The sequence below is a fragment of the Lissotriton helveticus genome, chromosome 9 (assembly GCF_964261635.1).
Source record: "Lissotriton helveticus chromosome 9, aLisHel1.1, whole genome shotgun sequence".
NCBI lineage: Eukaryota > Metazoa > Chordata > Amphibia > Caudata > Salamandridae > Lissotriton > Lissotriton helveticus.
In genome coordinates this window covers 1,065,494,149-1,065,506,236 of record NC_136070.1, presented here as the reverse complement: position 1 = coordinate 1,065,506,236, position 12,088 = coordinate 1,065,494,149, and positions in this window count along the sequence as shown.

Below are 12,088 nucleotides of genomic sequence, written 5' to 3'. Positions count from 1 at the left end.
TATTATGAGACTTTCGTTAAGCATTGAAACATAGGAAGGGTAAGAAAAGGGAAACAGCACAATGACATGCCCACGCAACTTTATATTTACCTAGAATGGTGTGAAAACCAACCCTGGCCACGGGCCGGGAAAAGGACAGGACCCCCGATAGTGCAGGTGCCAACAGGATAGAACAGGTGCAGACCAGAATCAGGATAAGTACCGACCAAATTGGATCAGGACAGGACCACCACAGGTCAGGACCGGCACCCACAGCTAAAGTGCAACGCCAGCGTCACACCCCTCTCTGCACCTAACAGTTGGACCCCGATTGGGTTAGCAAATCTTCTCCCTCAGGAACCCTGATTGGGTTATGGAACTCCTTCCCAGAACCCCGATTGGGTTATCGAATCTTCTGACAGAGTGCTCCGCCAGCACCTCTGCTCTTTTTCGCCTATTGAGTGCGTTGGGTCAGTGACAGGTCAAGACAAGTCAGACAATCTAACTAGCTAAGCCTACCTTAGTTATATCATTTTCCAGGGCAGTGTACCACCCCCCATCGTTGCAAATGTATGTATTCCCTCAATTTGATTGGTCAAAAGAAGAGGAGAGGTCATCACACCATACCAGTTATGAGGTCATGCTCTTCAATATTCAGATTAAGGTTCCCGCCCAATATTTTATTTTCCCATGCACTTATATTCCACCCGGCAATGAATGTTCCAATAGTAAATACAATGTATAATTTGACATCCTCTTGAAAGCTCAGGAGTACGAGTTCACATGAACATCTTCTCGCAAGTCAGGAGTTGGCATGGATTCAATGCCATGGCTTGTAGACTCTTGAGCTCATCTGCGCAGTCGCAGGATTGCAAGATGGAGTGCAGCAAGATTACATCAGGCCCAAATACGAGCTAATAGCAAAGTCAAAGAGAAACAGTTTTAGAACAAAGAATAAATTAATGCACTGTATACCACTTATCTCTACTCTATTCCCATTACTTTATTTTAACTACAGCATTAAGGATTAAGCAGAACGAACAACTTAATAAAAGCAGCATTGCATGCGTTAGCACATTAACACATAGAGTAGCCATCTTAGTTCTAGTGCGCAGAAGCAAGTATTTCCCACCAAGCAGAGAGAATACATCATGTCACGTGAGTGTAACAGACGCATGCGCAGAAAAGTTCCCGCGTTGCGGTGGCCATTTTAGTGCAATTGAGTTACGGTTAGTAAAAGCACATATGAAAGCTTCCTCAGCTTACTAGAAATGTCGTGTTTTGCATTGCTAATAAGACGAAACATGTTGGTTAATACATTACTTATTATTTTGAGAGGGTTGAGTCCAAGCAAGGCGCTTTACGTGCAAAATCTTGCTCCATCAATCCCCTCTTTGATGATATTTTATATCATCACAAATTAGAGAAACAGATGCAAACTTTTCAACATTTACTCATTTCTATTTCTTCAAACACTCTTTTAGGCTTTTCCCCATTATTCATGTTGAAGTTTTTCATTTTCTTGTACAATTCCCATTTAATTCTTCGAGCTCAATTTCACTGAAGTTTCTTTTCTTTCCTCTCTGATTTACCTTATATGTCTTTTTATGTTTGCGACATTTGCAACAAATGATTATCCATAAAATCAGTAGTGCTACTCCCACCATTGGCATCAGTGTTTAACTACAAAACTCTTTCCTACGTTAGTGAACCAACTACCTATTGAGGAGAGACCACTAATTAGTCTCTTCCATGCACTGTCAACCTCCAGTGGTTTCAATACTTCTCTCAAATTGGTAATATTTCTCGCGTACCTTTTAATTTCTACGCTTTCGCCTGGAATGTAAGTGCAACAATGTTGCGTCTTCAGCATTCTACAGACTCCGCCCTCTTTTGCCAATAATATGTCAAGAGCAAGTCGATTTTGTAAAACCATTGATCTTACCGCAACTAATTTGGTATTGATCATTAAAAATCCACTAGCAGTGTAAGTCGATAAGCGATCCACCACTGTTGATTATTTGCAAATTCTTTGAGTGTTCAGAACCACTCCCACTGAAGGTATTATTGCACTAAATATGTCACCTACAATTTCAGCAAATGATACTCTTTTACTACGAGTTAGTCCATTAGTTTCTTCATTGCTTCTAGTGATTTTCTCTACGTGGTACACTTTTGGGAATACTATTCCAAAATAGCAACTCCTGTACCAATGATCAGGCAATTTAATATAGGCCTTGTTCCCACAAATGTAATAAATTCCAGGATAAACTGGTTCAGTTCCATCTTTAAAACCCCAACCCCCAATAACTTTGAAATTGTGTTCACATTCACTGGAACCAATGAATATATTGTTATAATAATCTGTTTTCTCCCTATGGAGATAGAGTTTCCCTTTCTTTTCTTTTCAAAATCCAGCAACATAGCAGCTTGAGTCTTGCCATTAGAGGTAAACTCTATTTTCAGCCCATTTAGGAATCTTTCGTTTATGATCAGTGGCTTTTCTATGGAAATCCTGTCTCCTTTTCTCGACTAAATCTAAAAACATCTTTTCTTTCTCTTGTAATATGCATGTTAGATTGTCTTTGTGAGCCTTGGCAACATCTATTGATCCTACTGTTAGAAAATAATCTCCCATAAAGTGTGTAGAGTCTCTAGTACTAGAAATGCTATTTAAATTTCTACGTAAAGGAACTTCAGAAAAAATTACACTAAAATTAGAATAATAATATTGTACTTTTCCAGTTCTATAAAACAAACTAGCTAAAATGTTACATGAAATACCATAGGTCCGAGGTAAGTGATAGTAGGTGACCCCTTCAGCTACTGATGTGGGCAACTTCATGCACACATAGCAATCACTGATTTCCATAGTTTCTACATAATGTACCAATAGATTAGCAATTACATTTAAATGAGTTCTATTTCTAGCTCTTCTATAATGTAAGTCTCCCTCATCTGGTGCTTCTAAATCTACTCCAGGTTGTTTAAGACTAACTGCTTTCTCACATGTATGAGTATCTATTGTCTTAGATGAACCTACTTGCTCAGGTGCATTGGTGTTATTCTGCATTTCTTTTCTTATTAGGTAAGGTATAGCTAATGTCAATTCAAACTATACTATAACTACTATTACTATACTACATGTGCATATTCTACAACATGTCTTTAAACAATTTATTTTCGGTCTTCCGTTAACATTATCATCAGCCATTTCTGACTAAGGAGATTTTATCCCCTCTTTGTAAATTTTCCACAGACTTTAACCTATTTTTCTTTTTCTCAAGTTGGTCTCACTTCTTCGTCAGTCCGGTCAACAATCAGTGCGTCATCACTCAGTTCTAGAATGCCAAAACCTTCGAGTATGACGTAGGTCCACTCAGGTCCTTTAAACTTGTTATTCTGTCTTTTCAACCGTGGACTTCTCCTTCTGGGTTGCTCTGTGAACGGTCCAGCTTGGCTTGATATTTCGTTTACTTTCTCTGGTTCTTCATTTATTGTTTTAAGGGGAAATTTCAGTCTTTTCACAAATCTAGGCCACTTATCTCCTTTTCTGAGTCTTTTAGCTGGCACTGTGCTTTGATTGTCTTCATATGCTCTTTTATTTTCGTTCAGTTGTGGCACTACTTGTTCTCTGTCAACTTCTGAATTCCTCTCTATCTGACTTGGTCCAGGTCTTATTTTTGTTTCTTCTGCCTGGATACTAATCTGGCCTTGTTCAGGAGGTTGCTGTACTTGACTTTGACTTTGACTTTGTTCGCCTTCTTCTTCCTGAACACGTTTTTCTACACCTATCTGGTCTTGCTCAGGTCTTTGGATTTCTTGATTGTCTTCTGCCTGAGCTTTCGCCCTAATACCTATCTTTCCCTCCTCAGACTCTGGAGTCCTGGCTGAATGTCCAAATGTCAGAGTACACCGATCTTTCCTTATCTGGCCCTCCTCAGAATTAATATTGACTTGGATTTCCGTAATCTGAGTACATTCTTCTATTCCTGACTCATCCTCACTATCACTCTGTCTATCTAGAGAGGTTTGACTTCTGGTTCGCACATAGTCTGCAGGTATGTCGACTACTGGAATCCATTCATCCTGACTGGTACTCGGTTGTTCCTCATCAACTACTTCAGTATCAACTTCTTGAGACCCCTCAGCTGTGTAACCTTCATGCTCTACTTCATCAAGTTCGGCCACCCTCTTGGTGTGACTCGCGTGGATCCAGTTTGGAATTCCACTGCACTTTACAGCTGTGGTAGTAACCAATATTACTTCATGTGGCTCTCCCCACCTTTGTGCTAGGCAAGATTCTCGAGTATGTTCCTTTATCACTACCCAGTCACCTAGATTCAGGTCATGTGCTGGAGTTGATTGTTTGGCGACAGCGTCTTCCCCAACCTGGTCAGAGATAGAACGCTCTTGGTCAGCCAGTTTTTTGCAGTACTTGAGCACTAAATCATCAGATATATTTATCAGCTTGTGTCCTGGTACCCATGCCTTCCTCATTGCTCTTCCCATGAGTATTTCATGGGGACATAAGCCTGTGTTTCTGTCTGGAATGCTTCTGAGTCCCATCAGAACAAGAGGTAAAGCATCAGGACACTTCAATTGGGTAGATTCATACATCTTTCCCAATCGTGACTTGATTGTGCCATTCAGTTGTTCTACCACTCCAGAAGCCTCTGGGCAGTATGCACAGTGCAGTTTTTGCTCAATTTGGAATGCTTCACAGATCAGACAAATTATTTGATTATATAAATGAGACCCTCGGTCTGATTTAATCGTTACTGGAAAACCGAAACGTGGTATGAGTTCCCTCAGTAGTAACTTAGCTACAGTGATGCTATCATTTCTGTGTGTAGGGTAGGCTCCCACCTATTTTTAAAACAGGCAGACAATGACTAGGATGTACTTCAGTCCTCGGCAAGGGGGTAATTGGATGAAATCAATCGCGAGTCGTATGAAGGGACCTTCTGCCTTTCCAATCTTTCCTGGCAACACTACAGTTCTCTTACCAGCATTCATTATTTGGCATGTTCTAAACCTCTGGCAAAGACTCTCTGCTACATACCTGAATCTTGCATTGAACCAACTCTGTCTGATCTGTCTAATCATCGCGTCTCTACAGATATCCTAGCCATAGGAGCAAGCATACAATCTGGTAACACAGGTCTCCCATCAAGGTAAACAATAACACCATCCTAAGCCCTTCTCCAACATTCTATTTTCTCCCACTCTTCTTTTTCCTTCATTTCTGCCTCATTTTGCAAATCTCTCACTTCTTCCCATGTTTTCACTCTTTCAAGCAACATAAGTTGGCAGCTGTTTCCATGGGCAATGATTTTCTTATTTATTGCCATCTTATGTTTGGCATAATGCTGGGCTAGTTGGTCAGCATATCGGTTACCGGCTGTCACTCAGTCATTTCCAGATTGGTGAGCAGCACGCTTGACCACAGCCGCTTCTTTTGGCAATTGAATGGATTCCAGTAAATCTTTTACATAATGTCCATTTTTAATAGGAGTACCTGAAGAAGTCAGAAATTCCCTTTGCATCCACAATTGGCCAAAGTCATGCACAACCCCATAACTATACTGACTGTCAGTGTATATGGTTACTTTCAAATTTTTCCCAAATGTGCAGGCTCTTGTCAATGCAACTAATTCGGCTACTTGTGCAGACTTGACTCCAGGTAAATAGGATGCTTCCACTGGACCCCACAAAGTTCACACAGCATAAGCAGCACTTAATCCTCCTTCCTCATGTCTCATTCATGAGCCATCTACAAACAGCTCATATTCAAATGTCAACAAAGGCTCTTCTTTTATGTCAGGTCGGGGCTTTGTACTGTATTCTGTGAGGTCGATACAATCATGCTTGACTTCCCCTTTCACTTCTGCGAAGTGTGATTCAGGTAACAGTGTATCTGGATTTAAAACAGTGCATCTGGCAATGGTCACATTCCCTGCTCCTAGAAAAATTTGCTCATACTATGGGGCAGATTATGATGGAGGATTTTCCGCATCCTCCGGGCCGGCGGAAGCCACCGCCGGACCGGAGGATGCGGAAAATCCTATGCGGAGCCTCAAAAGACCCACCGCCATATTAGGAGATCTGTCTGCAGCTTTTCCGCTGCGGTCGCCTTCCGACCGCGGCGGAAAAGCTTTAACATGGCTGGCGGTGTCTATCAGACACCGCCAGCCTTATTAGGATGGCGAAAGATGTATGCTTTTCCACGGCGGCTTTTCCGCCGTGGAAAAGCATACGGACCTTCACTTCGGGGGCCCGTTGCGGGCCCCCTGGGTGAAGTGGGGGTGGGGGATGCACTTGGGGGGTACCTATGGTACCCCCCTGCATTTGAGTGAACAAAGCAGCAGGCACCGCGCGGTGCCTGCCGCTTTGTGCATGCAAACGCACAACTTTCATTTTTAACATTGCGGCGGGCGCTGCTTCAAGCAGCACCCGCCGCAATGTTAAAAATACAGGATGGCGGTCACATCCTAATTTGCACGGAGGGACCACCGCTGCCCCTGCGGATGGTCCCTCCTACTCTATGGTGGCGGATGGACTCAGGTCCGTCCGCCATCATAATCGGCTCCTTAGTTAGCTGACTTGGAGTCAAATACTGAGTACGTGTTCTGGTTAACAGAATCACTACTGACTGTGGAACATACACGGTCATAGGGTGTCCCATAATTATGGATTCACTTTGCTCAAAACTAAGCATGGGCGGATTTTGCGGATCCACGATCCGCGGATTTGCGGATTTGTGGATCCGCGGATTTGGTCAGATGAATGAGTCACTGATTTTGAGCTTCAACTAGTTCCAGCGACCATGTGTGTGTTATGCAATCGCCCCGAGGGGCGCAGGGGTCCCTTGTTTGAGCTGTCCATCATAGTGGGTCAATGGCGGGAAGACGGTGCACACCGCGAGTGTGTGGGCGGGGCTTCCATGCGAGTGCACATGCCTCTTGTGTGTTTAAAAGGTCTGAGACCGATCAGAGCAGTAGATGAAGAGACAGAAGCTCCTGGTCACAGGAACAGTAAAGGGATTGCGCTCGTGAAAGTCAAGGATGCAAAGGCCTCTATCCAGCATCACAGCTGATTTCCGACGGTAGATTTGGGAAGAAGGCACACCTGCCCAGCCTTGATGACGCGCACGACTGTTTTTGGGCTGATGAATGAGTCACTGAATTTGAGCTTCAACTAGTTCCAGCGACCATGTGTGTGTTACTATGCAATCGCCCCGAAGGGCGCAGGGGTCCCTTGGGTGAGCTGTCCATCATAGTGGCAAAAAACAACAAGTGATGGACTGAATGTGGATCAATGTCACACACTCCCCCAGTCAAAAGATCTGGGCCCAAATCCATCGTTTTTTTGCACTCCACACCACCCTGGGTCAGATAATGGCTTTATGCAAATCAGCTCTGACCCTGTTGCCCCATGGGAACAGTCCAGTCCGAACTACAACAGCCATATCTTTCCCAGACCGGAATCAAGCATCCGAGGACCGGACCGGTTTCGAGGTAACACCTCTCTTCAGCCCGGCTAGCTTGACTCCAAGTGGTGTGGAGTGCCTGGGACCCACGTCTGGGCATCCCCAGCGCACTTAGGGCGGCAATTGCAAAAAACAACAAGTGATGGACTGAATGTGGATCAATGTCACACACTCCCCCAGTCAAAAGATCTGGGCCCAAATCCATTGTTTTTTTGCACTCCACACCACCCTGGGTCAGATAATGGCTTTATGCAAATCAGCTCTGACCCTGTTGCCCCATGGGAACAGTCCAGTCCGAACTACAACAGCCATATCTTTCCCAGACCGGAATCAAGCATCCGAGGACCGGACCGGTTTCGAGGTAACACCTCTCTTCAGCCCGGCTAGCTTGACTCCAAGTGGTGTGGAGTGCCTGGGACCCACGTCTGGGCATCCCCAGCGCACTTAGGGCGGCAATTGCAAAAAACAACAAGTGATGGACTGAATGTGGATCAATGTCACACACTCCCCCAGTCAAAAGATCTGGGCCCAAATCCATCGTTTTTTTGCACTCCACACCACCCTGGGTCAGATAATGGCTTTATGCAAATCAGCTCTGACCCTGTTGCCCCATGGGAACAGTCCAGTCCGAACTACAACAGCCATATCTTTCCCAGACCGGAATCAAGCATCCGAGGACCGGACCGGTTTCGAGGTAACACCTCTCTTCAGCCCGGCTAGCTTGACTCCAAGTGGTGTGGAGTGCCTGGGACCCACGTCTGGGCATCCCCAGCGCACTTAGGGCGGCAATTGCAAAAAACAACAAGTGATGGACTGAATGTGGAACAATGTCACACACTCCCCCAGTCAAAAGATCTGGGCCCAAATCCATCGTTTTTTTGCACTCCACACCACCCTGGGTCAGATAATGGCTTTATGCAAATCAGCTCTGACCCTGTTGCCCCATGGGAACAGTCCAGTCCGAACTACAACAGCCATATCTTTCCCAGACCGGAATCAAGCATCCGAGGACCGGACCGGTTTCGAGGTAACACCTCTCTTCAGCCCGGCTAGCTTGACTCCAAGTGGTGTGGAGTGCCTGGGACCCACGTCTGGGCATCCCCAGCGCACTTAGGGCGGCAATTGCAAAAAACAACAAGTGATGGACTGAATGTGGATCAATGTCACACACTCCCCCAGTCAAAAGATCTGGGCCCAAATCCATCGTTTTTTTGCACTCCACACCACCCTGGGTCAGATAATGGCTTTATGCAAATCAGCTCTGACCCTGTTGCCCCATGGGAACAGTCCAGTCCGAACTACAACAGCCATATCTTTCCCAGACCGGAATCAAGCATCCGAGGACCGGACCGGTTTCGAGGTAACACCTCTCTTCAGCCCGGCTAGCTTGACTCCAAGTGGTGTGGAGTGCCTGGGACCCACGTCTGGGCATCCCCAGCGCACTTAGGGCGGCAATTGCAAAAAACAACAAGTGATGGACTGAATGTGGATCAATGTCACACACTCCCCCAGTCAAAAGATCTGGGCCCAAATCCATCGTTTTTTTGCACTCCACACCACCCTGGGTCAGATAATGGCTTTATGCAAATCAGCTCTGACCCTGTTGCCCCATGGGAACAGTCCAGTCCGAACTACAACAGCCATATCTTTCCCAGACCGGAATCAAGCATCCGAGGACCGGACCGGTTTCGAGGTAACACCTCTCTTCAGCCCGGCTAGCTTGACTCCAAGTGGTGTGGAGTGCCTGGGACCCACGTCTGGGCATCCCCAGCGCACTTAGGGCGGCAATTGCACAAAACAACAAGTGATGGACTGAATGTGGATCAATGTCACACACTCCCCCAGTCAAAAGATCTGGGCCCAAATCCATCGTTTTTTTGCACTCCACACCACCCTGGGTCAGGTAATGGCTTTATGCAAATCAGCTCTGACCCTGTTGCCCCATGGGAACAGTCCAGTCCGAACTACAACAGCCATATCTTTCCCAGACCGGAATCAAGCATCCGAGGACCGGACCGGTTTCGAGGTAACACCTCTCTTCAGCCCGGCTAGCTTGACTCCAAGTGGTGTGGAGTGCCTGGGACCCACGTCTGGGCATCCCCAGCGCACTTAGGGCGGCAATTGCAAAAAACAACAAGTGATGGACTGAATGTGGATCAATGTCACACACTCCCCCAGTCAAAAGATCTGGGCCCAAATCCATCGTTTTTTTGCACTCCACACCACCCTGGGTCAGATAATGGCTTTATGCAAATCAGCTCTGACCCTGTTGCCCCATGGGAACAGTCCAGTCCGAACTACAACATCCATATCTTTCCCAGACCGGAATCAAGCATCCGAGGACCGGACCGGTTTCGAGGTAACACCTCTCTTCAGCCCGGCTAGCTTGACTCCAAGTGGTGTGGAGTGCCTGGGACCCACGTCTGGGCATCCCCAGCGCACTTAGGGCGGCAATTGCAAAAAACAACAAGTGATGGACTGAATGTGGATCAATGTCACACACTCCCCCAGTCAAAAGATCTGGGCCCAAATCCATCGTTTTTTTGCACTCCACACCACCCTGGGTCAGATAATGGCTTTATGCAAATCAGCTCTGACCCTGTTGCCCCATGGGAACAGTCCAGTCTGAACTACAACAGCCATATCTTTCCCAGACCGGAATCAAGCATCCGAGGACCGGACCGGTTTCGAGGTAACACCTCTCTTCAGCCCGGCTAGCTTGACTCCAAGTGGTGTGGAGTGCCTGGGACCCACGTCTGGGCATCCCCAGCGCACTTAGGGCGGCAATTGCAAAAAACAACAAGTGATGGACTGAATGTGGATCAATGTCACACACTCCCCCAGTCAAAAGATCTGGGCCCAAATCCATCGTTTTTTTGCACTCCACACCACCCTGGGTCAGATAATGGCTTTATGCAAATCAGCTCTGACCCTGTTGCCCCATGGGAACAGTCCAGTCCGAACTACAACAGCCATATCTTTCCCAGACCGGAATCAAGCATCCGAGGACCGGACCGGTTTCGAGGTAACACCTCTCTTCAGCCCGGCTAGCTTGACTCCAAGTGGTGTGGAGTGCCTGGGACCCACGTCTGGGCATCCCCAGCGCACTTAGGGCGGCAATTGCAAAAAACAACAAGTGATGGACTGAATGTGGATCAATGTCACACACTCCCCCAGTCAAAAGATCTGGGCCCAAATCCATCGTTTTTTTTGCACTCCACACCACCCTGGGTCAGATAATGGCGCCCTAAGTGCGCTGGGGATGCCCAGACGTGGGTCCCAGGCACTCCACACCACTTGGAGTCAAGCTAGCCGGGCTGAAGAGAGGTGTTACCTCGAAACCGGTCCGGTCCTCGGATGCTTGATTCCGGTCTGGGAAAGATATGGCTGTTGTAGTTCGGACTGGACTGTTCCCATGGGGCAACAGGGTCAGAGCTGATTTGCATAAAGCCATAATCTGACCCAGGGTGGTGTGGAGTGCAAAAAAACGATGGATTTGGGCCCAGATCTTTTGACTGGGGGAGTGTGTGACATTGATCCACATTCAGTCCATCACTTGTTGTTTTTTGCAATTGCCGCCCTAAGTGCGCTGGGGATGCCCAGACGTGGGTCCCAGGCACTCCACACCACTTGGAGTCAAGCTAGCCGGGCTGAAGAGAGGTGTTACCTCGAAACCGGTCCGGTCCTCGGATGCTTGATTCCGGTCTGGGAAAGATATGGCTGTTGTAGTTCGGACTGGACTGTTCCCATGGGGCAACAGGGTCAGAGCTGATTTGCATAAAACCATTATCTGACCCAGGGTGGTGTGGAGTGCAAAAAAACGATGGATTTGGGCCCAGATCTTTTGACTGGGGGAGTGTGTGACATTGATCCACATTCAGTCCATCACTTGTTGTTTTTTGCAATTGCTGCCCTAAGTGCGCTGGGGATGCCCAGACGTGGGTCCCAGGCACTCCACACCACTTGGAGTCAAGCTAGCCGGGCTGAAGAGAGGTGTTACCTCGAAACCGGTCCGGTCCTCGGATGCTTGATTCCGGTCTGGGAAAGATATGGCTGTTGTAGTTCGGACTGGACTGTTCCCATGGGGCAACAGGGTCAGAGCTGATTTGCATAAAGCCATAATCTGACCCAGGGTGGTGTGGAGTGCAAAAAAACGATGGATTTGGGCCCAGATCTTTTGACTGGGGGAGTGTGTGACATTGATCCACATTCAGTCCATCACTTGTTGTTTTTTGCAATTGCCGCCCTAAGTGCGCTGGGGATGCCCAGACGTGGGTCCCAGGCACTCCACACCACTTGGAGTCAAGCTAGCCGGGCTGAAGAGAGGTGTTACCTCGAAACCGGTCCGGTCCTCGGATGCTTGATTCCGGTCTGGGAAAGATATGGCTGTTGTAGTTCGGACTGGACTGTTCCCATGGGGCAACAGGGTCAGAGCTGATTTGCATAAAGCCATTATCTGACCCAGGGTGGTGTGGAGTGCAAAAAAACGATGGATTTGGGCCCAGATCTTTTGACTGGGGGAGTGTGTGACATTGATCCACATTCAGTCCATCACTTGTTGTTTTTTGCAATTGCCGCCCTAAGTGCGCTGGGGATGCCCAGACGTGGGTCCCAGGC